The sequence below is a fragment of the Helianthus annuus genome, chromosome 2 (assembly GCF_002127325.2).
Source record: "Helianthus annuus cultivar XRQ/B chromosome 2, HanXRQr2.0-SUNRISE, whole genome shotgun sequence".
Classification (NCBI taxonomy): Eukaryota; Viridiplantae; Streptophyta; class Magnoliopsida; order Asterales; family Asteraceae; genus Helianthus; species Helianthus annuus.
Genome location: NC_035434.2, coordinates 150,899,265 through 150,912,474, shown reverse-complemented (window position 1 = coordinate 150,912,474; position 13,210 = coordinate 150,899,265). Strand labels below are relative to the sequence as shown.

Genomic DNA, 13,210 nt, shown 5'->3' with positions numbered 1-13,210 from the left:
ACGTACTAGACTAAAACTCTATCACGAAGTCCCTCCTTTTGTATCGACTAATCGCCGGGCCAATGGCGAGCGGGTCATTAGTTAGATAGCGCTATTTAGGTCTGACAAGCCTCACACCGTGCCGCAGAGGACGGGCGTGAACTAATGGATCTGGGGCACGTCAATGATGATAGACATTGATGTTTTTCAGGGCACATAAACATGACTACAGTCAGCAGTCGATATGGTAACGAGTCTAGTGTACGCATGGGGTAGCCCCCACGGCCGAAATGCCTGATAACTAACATGGGGTAGCCCCCACGGCTGGAGTGCCGGAGTAACTGGGAATGAACATGTCACGTTTTTTAAACTATGGGGTAACCCCCACGGCAGGATGCCAGATAAAGGAAACTGTTTTCGAAACAACTAAAACGAACACCCAACTGTGAACTCACTCAACTAGTTGTTGACTCGTTACTACATGCTTTGCAGGACCATAGGTACTCAGCTGGAGCTTGCATGGAGGAGGGTCGTTGTGGGACACGGATTGCTACGTGCTATGTTAAACATGAAACTTTTGAACTTATGTTATAACTTTAAACTTATGCTTCCGCTTGCGACTTAACTTGTTTGTTTTGAAACACCAATCCTATGGGTTAAACTATTATGATTATTATATGCTTGTTCAGTATGATTGGTGGCTGGATCCTGGTCAGTCACGCCTCCAAGCGATAGTACTCCGCAGGTGGGATTTTGGGGGTGTGACAAATCGGGCCGCATATCACCTAATCTCATACCCGTCCCATACCAGCAAGTTTTTTTTTTTTAAATTAATCTCATACCCGGTCCAATACCCATCAGGCTTCGGATATATCGGTCCCATATGTTTCGGATTTCAAGTATACCCGTCGGGCTCAGATTTTTTTGGTCATCCCTACTTATTAGTTTAAAGCGAATCATAAACTCCTGTAGGTTGAACCAGTAAGTTTTCAAGTTATTATTTTAAAAACATAGATTTAAATCATCCTTTTTATTCAACTATATCAGACCAATTATATTCTCATAACTCTATATCGGTCGGGAAGAAAGTGAAAAAGATTATCCTGGGTCTGATTATAATTTTGTGTCGGTGTATTTGGAAAGGAATAAACGATTTGGTTTTCAATCAGATCAGGAGAAGCACGCAGGATATTATAACAAAAATTAAGTCGAGAGGTTTTGGGTGGGTTGGAAATAGATCATCATGTAAATACATTAATTGGAAGGAGTGGTGTAAATATCCTATGTATATGTTGTACTTTAGGCCCTTTGCCCATTTGGGTCGGAGGTGTTCTGTTGTTTGGCCTTTTGCCCGTTTGGGTCGGAAGTTGTTTTAATAAAGTTTCATTTAAAAAAGAGTAAACTGCCATTTTGGTCCCTTAGGTTTGACCAGTTTTGGCACTTTATTCCAAATTTCAAACATTTTGCCATTTTGCTCCCTGTGGTTTTGTTTTTTGCCATTTTGGTCCAAATTTCAAATTTGGCCAGATTCTCCAACTTAAAACCTTCTATTTTGTCTTTATCCTCAAGGGCATTTTGGTTATTTTAGAATTATTATAACTGTTTATATATATATATATATTTTAGAATTATTATAACTGTTTATATATATATATAATACCCTAAAATACACATAGATACAGACACCACACCACACCACCCTATTCTCACTCCGCTCTCTCTCTGAATTACCACCACCACACCACCACCACCCCCACCACCGCATCATCCCCACCACCATCTCACTGCCGCCAACACCACCATCCCACTGAAATCCCAACACCACCATCCAACTGCCACCACCTCTGGACAACCACCAACACTACGATCCTCTCAAAACCCCAACAACCACCATCCAACTGTGGTGGGTGGTGTCGGTTGGGAGATCGAAGAAGAGAGAGACGAGTAGAGAGAAAGAGATTGACGAAGAGAGAGAGTACGAGGAGAGAGAGAGTGGTGGGAGAAGGGGGAGCCGACCCCTCTCCGCCGCGGCGACGACGATAGACGGCGGAGCCGTCTTTCCTGCAACCCAGAAAGAATCTAGCAGCGGCGGTGGTCAGGTGGCGGCGGAACAGTAGTGTAGGTGCTTAGGTGCAGAGGAATTAGGGTTTGGATTAGGGTTTTCTGGTGAAATTGGGTCAAGGGTGGATGTTGGGGGTGGTTTTGAAGAGAATGGGATTAAGATTGGTGGTGGGGATAGTTCTGTTGGTGATAGTACGGAGTTAAGCTTTTTAGAGGCGATGATGATAATGGGTGGGTGTTGATGATGGCGGTGGTGAGAAGGGGGAGGATGTGGCGGTGGTGAGAAGAGGGAGGAGGTGGCGGTGCCGGTGCCGGTGGTGGTGGTGCTTGAAACCGTTGCCGGAACTGGCTCCGTCACGCGATGTTTGCAGCCATGGCGGTTGGTTCCTCTTTGTTTTGATTATTATTAACAGATCCGAGCCTCTTCTTTTTCATATTTTCGTTTTTATTTTTATCAAGTGTTGATGGGTGGGTGTTGATGATGGCGGTGGTGAGAAGGGGGAGGAGGTGGCGGTGGTGAGAAGAGAGAGGAGGTGGCGGTGCTGGTCTTCTGCTTTTGGGGAAGATGAAGACATGGGGTGTTTTTATTTGTAGTGTTTTAATTAAAAATGTGTTATAATAATTCTAAACAACCAAAATGCCCTTAAGGATAAAGACAAAATAGAAGGTTTTAAGTTGGGAATCTGGCCGAATTTGAAATTTGAACCAAAATGGCAAAAAACGAAACCACAGGTACCAAAATGGTAAAAAAATTAAAATTTAGACTAAAGTGATAAAACTGACCAAACCTCAGGGACCAAAATGGCCGTTTACTCTTTAAAAAAAATTATATTGCATATTGTCGTTAAAAGAACTCAAAACTAAACCAACGAGTAAAAAAAAATTATATTGCATATTGTCGTTAAAAGAACTCAAAACTAAACCAACGAGAAAGATTCAACCTCGACCAGAAGCACGTGAAGCAAAATACGGTTATGCATTTAAAGTCTAAACAAACGGACAGTAAATCACACCATACAAGGTACCTATTTCATGTGCATTATTTCTTATTTTTACATATTCTAATATCATGTATTTTGACTCTTTCCAATATTTATATATGTTTGGGTAAATTACTTTTTGAGTCCCTGTGTTTTATGTATTATAACTAGTTGAGTCCAAAAGTAAAAAGTTTAACGACCTGAGTCCCTATAAGCATTTTCCTTAACCATTTGAGTCCAAATTTCTAACACCATCCATATTTTCTGTTAGTTTTCTATTAAAAGACTAAAATGCCCCTGTATCTTCTTCTTTACCCTTATAAAAACCTAAAAGTTCTACATCTCATCTCCAAACTTACAACCGCACACAAACCCACTCTCTGTTTTCTCTTGAGTACACACCGGTGACCGGAGATCGGAACTCCGGCTATCTTCTCCGACAAGCGGCACCCTTACAACCCTTTATACTTCTCGTTCACCCGCGACAACCACCCACTCTCTGTTACCCTCGGTTATAATATAAAACTCTATTTATCATCTCTCTCTCTCTCTCTCTCTCTAAGATGACTTCCACCACCATCACAAGCACCACGTTCTACCACTCACAAACACCACTTTCTACCACCAACCTGCCCCCACAGCCTACAACTTCCACCACAACCCCCAACTAATATGAAAATACAAGCCACCCCAAATCGTGTTGGACCTCAAATTAGTATTCCAATTAGCAGCCAGTTCTAAACCGCAATTCATAAATTGAACAGCGTCAAGGGTATTTAAAACCCTAAACCTGTTCGAACCTGCCGCATCACAATTTACCATCAATATCAAATGTTTTGAAACTAGTAAATTAAGTGTTTTAATTGCGTAACCATAAACACAATCATAACCAGAATCGATAACTCGAGTGAAGAAACGGAAGTTGATTAAGGGGACACCTGTTAAACGAGCTAGGTCAACTGCATTTCTCATCCATCGCAACACTGCTACATTTTTCTCGATATTTTCTGCTCTTTTAGTTCTTCCTCCATTGTTATAGATAAGAAGCTATTATTGTGTTTGCAATCACCACTACTGTTCAAATTTCATCAGTCTCCATCTTCCACAACCTCCACTACATCCGATTACCCACCGGCAACACACTTATCACCACCGCCTAACTTAACCACCAATACTGTTCAGATCTGCGAAAACCCCTAACCCTAACCACCACCATCGTTTCGATCTGCGAAGCTAGGGTTCTTCTTATGGCGGCGATATTATGGAGGCTGACGGTGCTACACGAGTTGTGCAAGAGTGCTGGTGTTGCGGTGTTCTGATGATGGTGCAAGAGTGCCAGAGAAAAAAATGGTGGTGGTGAGCTCTAATGATGGTGCTGCAGGAATGGTTATTTCTAGAGAGAGAATTTAGGTTTTTATAAGGGTAAAGAAGAAGATAGATGGGCATTTTAGTCTTTTTAATAGAAAACTAACATAAAATATAGATGGTGTTAGAAATTTGGACTCAAATGGTTAAAGAAAATGCTTATAAGGACTCAGGTCGTTAAATTTTTTGCTTTTGGACTCAACTAGTTAAAACCCATAAAATACAGGGACTCAAAAAGTAATTTACCCTATATGTTTATTTAATAACAAACAAATTACCCAGTTTAATAAATATAAACAAAACAAAACTTTTATTTTAATAAGACTATAGTTAAAATGATGATGAGTTAACATAGTGAATATTAACTTTATCTTATTCTATTTAGAAAGTATTTAGTTATAGCACCAGTATGCTCTTATTTAAGTTATATATTTGAAGAAATACTTAATTATAACATATGATATAAAACAAGCAATGTAATAAAATTCTCGATTTTATAAAATAGTTTATAATATATTATGTTATATAAAAGTTATTTGAGGTAAATTCGGTTTTTAACTTTATCTACTTACAACTAAGTGTATTAAAATAATAATAATAATAATAATAATAATAATAATAATAATAATAATAATAATAATAAATATCTAATAGAAAAACTATGCAATGCCCAGAGACAGTCACACCTTTAGGGGATGATGACCAGTGTTTTCTGTTTAATTGGCCATTTCCCTTGTCTTGCATTTAAGTCTCTTTGATTTATACCACCACATTTAATAAACTTGTTTGCAGTTGTTTTGTTTTTCTAAATTTATTCCATATTAAATTTCTCTTGAAATTATACATCATATTAGGTGAGTTTCTTATATGTAATTAGTCCAAATTTCAATACAACTTAAATAAAAAAAAAAAATCAATTTTCCATTTTCTCTTGTTTTATCGAAAAAGCATGAGACACATTCTAAATCCAAATAAAAATAATAAAGAATACGTCTTTTATAAAAAAAAGTATATGTATACATACAATCATCATGAATTTGTATTCTTAAAGTCTATATATACTCATAAGTTGTGCATGTTTATTATTTTTTGAGCTGATATGAAGTTAATTACTTAATAAGTATGTTTATTATTCTACGACCACGTGTGGCATCAAGGGTTTTCATTTGCTCACTTATACTAATTTTAGTTAACCTACTAACTTATGATCACATCAGTGTCATCAGGGTTTTTCAGTATAACATCTCATTTAAACTTAATCTTAACATAAAGTAAATGTAGATAGACTGATGGTTCATGAACGTACCTATAATAGGTGCAGGATCAACCCAAGCCTTCCTAGCGTCTATCTCCCACCATTGGTTCTGATCCTTTAACTCAGGGCATTCCCGTTTAAAATGTCCATCCTTCCCACATCTGTAACGTCCTGTAAGTTTGACTTCATCTTTTGTGCTTTTAGCATAGCACTGAAGGACTTCATGTCCGGTTCTGCCACATCGGCTGCGTTCCTTTTGCTCAACAACAGGGGTTTTCTTCACCACACTGTTCTTGCCCTTTTTAACCGCTTTCTTTCCAGATTCACTGACATTATCCACAACTAACTTATCTCGCTTGCGTTTCTTCTCACGCTTCTCCTCAGAATCTTTTCTTGAATTCTTCGTTTCACTCTTTCTAGCACCTCCATCCTTCTGGCTCAATACTCTAGATGATCTTAATAATCAAACTGTTGTGACTACCTATATGCTCATGTGGCGTCGTCTCTTCATCACGCGTGATACCAACAAATGATCTCGGGTTAGGACCCTGGAATGTTTCGTTCATACATCCGTGTACTGTTTACCAAGTTAATGAAAATCAAGATAACTCTTAGATTATATCATAACATAGGAAACTCACAAAATCTTCCAACCATTATTCTACCTGGTATGTTTTCAGATGGCACTTCTCCAAAATCATGCGCCTTCCCTTTGCAACCCTGTCCATGGTCTGCAACTCGATTAACTTCACATTGTTCCAATGTAGTGATAACATACTGAGCAACCAATCATGCTAACTCCTCGGGTGTGATAGGAAATCCTATGCTGTCGGTAGAGGAACTTTGTCTCGCTTTTGGTGGCATATTGACGTTTCTATTATTGAAGCAATAATAACAACGGAAGTCAATATATAATAATTCAATCATTAAATGTGAATGGATTTAACAATGCACATGTAATCACGATCACACAACAAATTGAAGAATTTAATCCAAAAATCCATTGTTAATATTTCACGGTGGAAATTACATTAGTTGTTTGTAGTTTTAGGAACTAACAAAATTTGGTGGGATTGATATCGACACCATAAACAAGTATATCAGAATTTCCTCCTAAAATACCTATGTAGCAAACATGCTTTACAAAGGATTACCAAAAGAATTCAAATTGTTTAAAACAACAATACAATCACTTGAATCCTAAATACTCCAACAACAATCCAACAATCTGCTCCAACTCTGCTATCCTCTGACTCATCTTGTCTCTCACAATCTCATCCAACTCCTAGATGTCCTCATATGCATCCAACTGACCCCCAAGATCCTGCATCTTTCCCTTCGTCGTCTCCAAATCCCCTCGTAAAGTGCGAATCCGATGATCACAGTGAGAGCATCAGTCTACCCAAACTCCCTCTAACTTCTTTGATGTAGTCTCTGTAACAGTCCTAAAGGTAGATGCTATGTCCTCTGAAATACAAAGTCTCTTCCCATGACGTGCGAGAACTGGAAATGGTACGATGGAAGTTAACGATCCAGACTGAGGTATAACTGGCTTTGGTATGAATGGTAGAGGAATCTCGGTCATATGCTCAATAGTATCAGTGTGTGGGGCTGCTAGCGGCTCTAGAGGTCGAGTTATAAAAACAGTGGCATCCACTACTAGTGCTACTCTGTATGATCCTCCAATCATCGATGTACCCATGCCTAACTCATCGATTACCGGTGCCATGCCAGATGACTTTCCTAACTCAAAGACTTAGGAAGGAATAGTGGAATCATCGTCATCAATCCACCCGTTACTAGTGTGAGTGTAACGTGTATCTATCTGACTAGCAAAAGTTGTGGAATAGGTGTAATATGACAAAGTAAGACTGGTCATATTAGCAGGCTGAGTAACTGTGTGTGGCTCTGTTAATGGAGAGGTCTCGAATTTCGGCTCACTATCTGAGTCGTGAATCTCGATAGTCTCGTGCATGTGTGACATCTGTGACACAATGTAACTATACTAAGTAAATGCGTGTTTAGGATGAATATATATATATATATATATATAGTGGGAGTTGGCTAGAAAGCCTAAGTTTCCTAGAAAGTCTACGAAGCAATAGGAAGGTGACATGTGGCATGGAGGGTTTTTAATAAAAAGGGCATTTGTGTAATTTGAAAATTATTTTAATTATGGATTATATTATTAGGATAACTAACTTACCAGATAATTATGTGTCACACCCCAACCAATGGCGGAAACATCGAGATGAGACGAAATGTGAAGATTGCTCGAGACATCATAACACTAATGATTGTGAAAAGTATTTAAATAATAATTTCCTTCCATTTCTAAAGAATCAATTTCAAGGTTTCGAAACAAAATACAACATCATGAATAATGAAATAATACGACATGAATACAAATTTTTAAGTGTGTATCTAAGCATCCTACTAGATTCCATGCATCGTCAACATCCACCTGTAACATGTTAAAATAAAGTCAATGCAAAAGCAAAGGCGAGTACACAAGGTTTAAATAGTATAGCATAAGTATAAAGCATTTTACTCGAATCCACACGGCAATTTGTATACAAGGTACTAGCATGCATAACATTACGTATAAACCCAAAGTGTCCACTAGTATTTAGCATCCCTCGCCACAAAAGTGACGAGACCGTATAGTATATTGACCTAACGAACCCCCGTCGGGTGGTGTGCTACTCCTATAGCGCTATATTCGTTAAGCGAGGGTATAACAAAGTAATGGCATATAACATGTATTATCTAGCATAACAAGAAGCATGTATATCGGATTGAGTTCACAAAGTATGTTTAAATGTGTGTAAGTGAAATCTTTGTATGGTAACATGTTACAACCCAAAAGTGGTTTAAAACGTAAATGGGTCGAGTGTACTCACATTGGTTGCGTATAAGGATTTCTTGGAATAACACGCGAGGAAGGGGTTGGAAATCCAAAGGAACGAACGTAACGGTCATCCTAGATTTTGGAATAACACATAATGATCTCGTGAAAATTTGTAGATTAAGTAGGATTCCTAATATTTATTTTATAAATTAATTAGATATTAGACCTTATCTCATGTTAACATTTAATGTTATAAAATGGGTTAAAATAAATGGTTAGTTATTTAGGTTAAAAAGAATTTCAAAGTATTAATTAAAACAAGAGAAAAGAATTTAAAAGTAAAGAAAAACAATACTTTAAAAAAAATTAAAACATAAAAAAAATGCTCAACATTCTGACCAAAACTGGCCATAGCGGGACTCAAGCTTATGACCTTTATTTGCGTGCACGCAACCCGACCAACTGGGCTGCGTGTCTAACCCGTTCCATAATCGGCTTTTAATTGTATTTATATACTAGCTGTCATCGTTTTAATATAAAAGGAAATAAGCACCTCGTATTATAGAGACACTAAGCATCCTATGCGGATTAAAATAACAATTTTTATTCATTTGTTATAAAATTAGATAACCTATGTACAAGTATAAGTAAAGAAACCTAAAATACAGAAATGGTGATAGTATTTAAATATAAACATTTAGCTAGATTTTAGACATAAGTTGGTGGGTTTTTATCTTATGTGAACACAACTCAATTTGTCATTTTCTTCAAAATAACCTACTGAAGTAAACCCAATTATGTATATGTACATATCTATTGTTCTTTTCTTGCTTCTGTTAGTTTTAAATGTTATACAAAGTTCAACAATGAAGGAACAAAGTAATAAAGAAGGGTATACCGAACAAAATGAGAGGATTCCCGTGGTGATCTCCGTACGGCTCCGGTGACATCTGACCGGGTTGGCCCGACTCGTTGTCCGCCTCTAATCTGAACTGACTGACCCGTTGACTCGACGTAGACGGAACCGGACCCGAACCTGCTGAACCGAAGCTCGAGTCTGACCCATAGCTCCCGGACCAGAATTGAATCTTAAACCGAAAACTGGAGCCATGACCTGATAGAAACCAACTAGAACTTGAACCAAACTAAGACCCGAGCTGAAGCATGTCGAACCCGTTTCCGTTCGGCTTCTCTTCTCCGATTTCTTGCTCTCTCTCTCTCATCGCGTCTCCCTCTCTTTGTCCACTGTTTCCTTCACCGGTGACCTTCACCGGCCACCGCCGGCTGTCCAAGATGGAGAGGGGAAACAAGAAGGTGATGGAGGTGGTTATGTGTGTACAGAAATTAAGAGCAAGCTTCTTTTATTTGTGTGGTTAGACAGGTTGCAGAGAACAAACGGATGAGAGGAGAAGATGTAGGCGGCTGAAGTGGGATAAGAAGATTAGGGTTTTGGTCTTTTTTATTTTTTTTTACCTTCAATTATGTTTTCAAAATTTATAAAACAACCCTCAAAGTTTATCTAGCTGAACTAGACTAGCTGAGTTATCACTTTAATTAACTAAACTCTTTTTTTTAAACCAACTAAATTATTGTCAAGGTAAAAAAAAAATAAAACTTTTTAGTTGTAATACTAATTAAGTTAGTCAGTTAAACAATTAAATAAATAAATAACTTAATCAATAAATGTATTAAATTGAAGAATAAATCCCTTCTATAGTTATTTACTTCGCGAAAGCAAGAAAAAAAAAAGAAAGGAAAAAAAGGATTTTACAAAGTTCATAGGTTAGGATTTGGATTTTCAAAACGGGTCAGATCTTGGGAACTCATTTTGACGGATGTTATAGTCTTCCCTACTTTAGGAGATTTCGTCCTCGAAATCTAAGAGGAAGACTTTTGAAAAAATGGCATCCAAGGATTTAACAGAGAGAATATATGAGACCTGATCACGAACAAGGTTTGTATAAGGACAAAGAATAAAGGAGAATTATGGGGGTATAAAAGTGAGCGGTTGACCTTAAATAAATGAATGCAAGTAAAAGAACGGCATAAGTATTGGATAGACGAAGGTAGTGCGTTAAGAGGGAGGTCTCGTCATGGATAATCGGATATAATGCGTTTGTGAGTTGTTTAAAGTTTGAATTTGGTCTAAGAGGTCTGTAAAATACTGAATTTCTCATGACACGTCTTACGAAACTTTGGTAACATGGTGAAAACACTTGTATATAGGAAGTACCAGCGGCGTATCCACCATGTTTTAACTGTGTTACGTCTGTTTCGTATTCAGTGTCATGTTAAGTTCTATGTCTTACCATACACAGGAGTACACTCTATGATTCTCATGCGTCTATCACCATAATCCCGTGTGCACCCGAGATTATACTGATCGTCGCCTGATACGCATAGCTTGTACTGATTGTGTATGAATCAGGGTATACACAAATTTGAAAAGTAAGAACTTGTACGTATAAGAATGTAGTATGTAAGCAAGTCCATGCTTAAGTATGTATGTGACCCACGTAAGCGAATCCCTCAGGTTACGCTCACGTATAGGTACGAATGTATGAATACAAGTATGAATGTAAGCATGCGTATGAGTATAAATAATAGTATAGGTATGAATAAGTGTGTAAGCATGAACTTAAAACGCTTGAGTATGAACATGAAAATGTGTACTAGTATGAATGTGAGTAGACATAAATGACAATGATTTCGAGTATGACATGCATTGGATGCGACGAACTTAAGCATGTAAAATGATTGAGAAGTTTGAGTATGTAAAACGAATGATATAAGAAAGTCGTTGTGAGACTGAGAATAAAACATGCGCGATGATGTGTATGTATAGTTGTTTGAGTAATGCGTTGAGCTTCTCGAGTCAAAAATAGTTTAAGCTTGATTTGGAATGTAAGATCTAGTTCGTGAATGCCAAAAGTGTGTAAAACATCTATCGATTATGGAGATATACTTTGTATAAGAACGGAAATGCTACTCTTGTTTCGAAAGAATTTACGTTAGTTGAAAGACGTCGGTCCCTATGAAATCTTCTTGCACACGTGTTTTGTATTTAAATTACGTAAAAGGTTTTGAAAATGATAAGTTCTCATCATTTTAAGGGTCTTGCATTAAAATAGGAAATTTGAAATTAGGAGGTTTGTGTGAAAACGTTGCTTCTTAAAGAGAATTTTATGCATATTGAACTTAGTGATCGTTGAAAAGTGTTTTTTTTTTATTAAAAAAAAGTTGGAAAATGATCTTATAATAACTATAAGATCTTATAGACAAATGAAATAGATAGTTTGATTTTCGATTGCGAACAAAGACTTTGGTATGATGATAAAATGTGAGCGTGTGCTAGTGATTAGGTTGAGTATGAAGTTCACGGGCAAGAAATTCATTGAACCGTTTAAGTTGATAGGTAGCATTTCATAGAGTTTTGAAATTCGGGTAATAAAACGTTTTAAGGTATGATTAAAAATTTTGGGTTTGTAAGTTATGTGAAAATAGATCATGGGGTAGGATATACGTTTAATAAAAACAATGAAGTTTGAAATTTGCATAGTAGGGATTTTGGACAAATGAACACGACTTAGACGTAAAAAAAAACTTGATCGCGTTGTACAATGAAGTCTCTTTTGAAATGAAATTTTGGTAACGATCACCTAGATAAGGGAATCACTCTAACTCGTTGGTGAGGTCGTTTTAAAGGAAAAATGGAGTGGAGTTAATCGTCAAGGTGAGGAAATCACTCCTATCTCAATGATATGTCTCCATTTGTCGTTATAAGTAATATGAATTTAAATTATATGAAATCGTGCATATGTATAAACGTATGAAAAGATTTAATATGATGTGTGTGTGAGAAGAAAATATCGAAAGTAAATTCGAGTTTGAAAGATTGCATCGTATAAAATAAATAATAGAAACACATGTTTGATTAAAATTTGGGATGGTTCCAAAACGAAACTTTGACTAACCAAAGTGGTCGAAAAGTCTTTAGAATTTAAGGAGCATGATTTGGCCTAATAGGTGGAATACTCTCACCGACAAGTCGGTTAACGGTATTTACCCTTCCGGTTACTACATGTCCCAAATCAATCGAAATTTCGAGACTTGGCGGGAAAAAATCAAGGAGAGGAACTAGTCGACAAGGTGCAGGTCTCACCCCTAACTTGACGATTTCGTACCCTAAGTGTGGTTGGTACTCGTCGGGTCAAAATTTAGTTTCGACACTTTGACGAGGGTCCACTAGAATTTGAAATGGAAATTCTTCATCAAGGAGAGGATTTCACTCCTAACTTGGTGGCGAATTTCGTGTAAGAAGAATAGACGGATTGAGAGTCGTTCACCAAATTGTGGGTTTCACGCCTATTTTGGTGAAGTCGTCTCGTTTGTACAATACGAGTGATTTCGAGTTTAGTATAAACGAGTAAAGGACGTATGTTCGAAATAATAATAATAACAAGTATGAGCACATAAAGCATTCAAAAAAAAAAAAAAAAACACGTAAGAGGCATTCCAAGAAATTAGCATATGAATCAAGTATGGTCGAATTTGGTACTTAACTATAGACTAGGTCAAGAGCATGGCAATTTTCCTAATTCCCTATAGTTATGGCTCTGATACCAATCTGTCACACCCCAACCAATGGCGGAAACATCGAGATGAGACGAAATGTGAAGATTGCTCGAGACATCATAACACTAATGATTGTGAAAAGTA

General features: G+C 37.2%; 1 long non-coding RNA gene across 1 annotated transcript; it reads right to left on the bottom strand.

Moving 5' to 3' along the window:
* Positions 1-7,949: 7,949 nt before the first annotated feature.
* Positions 7,950-9,953, bottom strand: LOC118487612. Its single transcript, XR_004882132.1, has 3 exons — positions 9,390-9,953; positions 8,544-8,623; positions 7,950-8,104 (listed from the first exon to the last, which is right to left on the bottom strand). It is a non-coding gene; the product is annotated as an uncharacterized LOC118487612 (long non-coding RNA).
* Between the last annotated feature and the right edge of the window lie 3,257 nt (positions 9,954-13,210).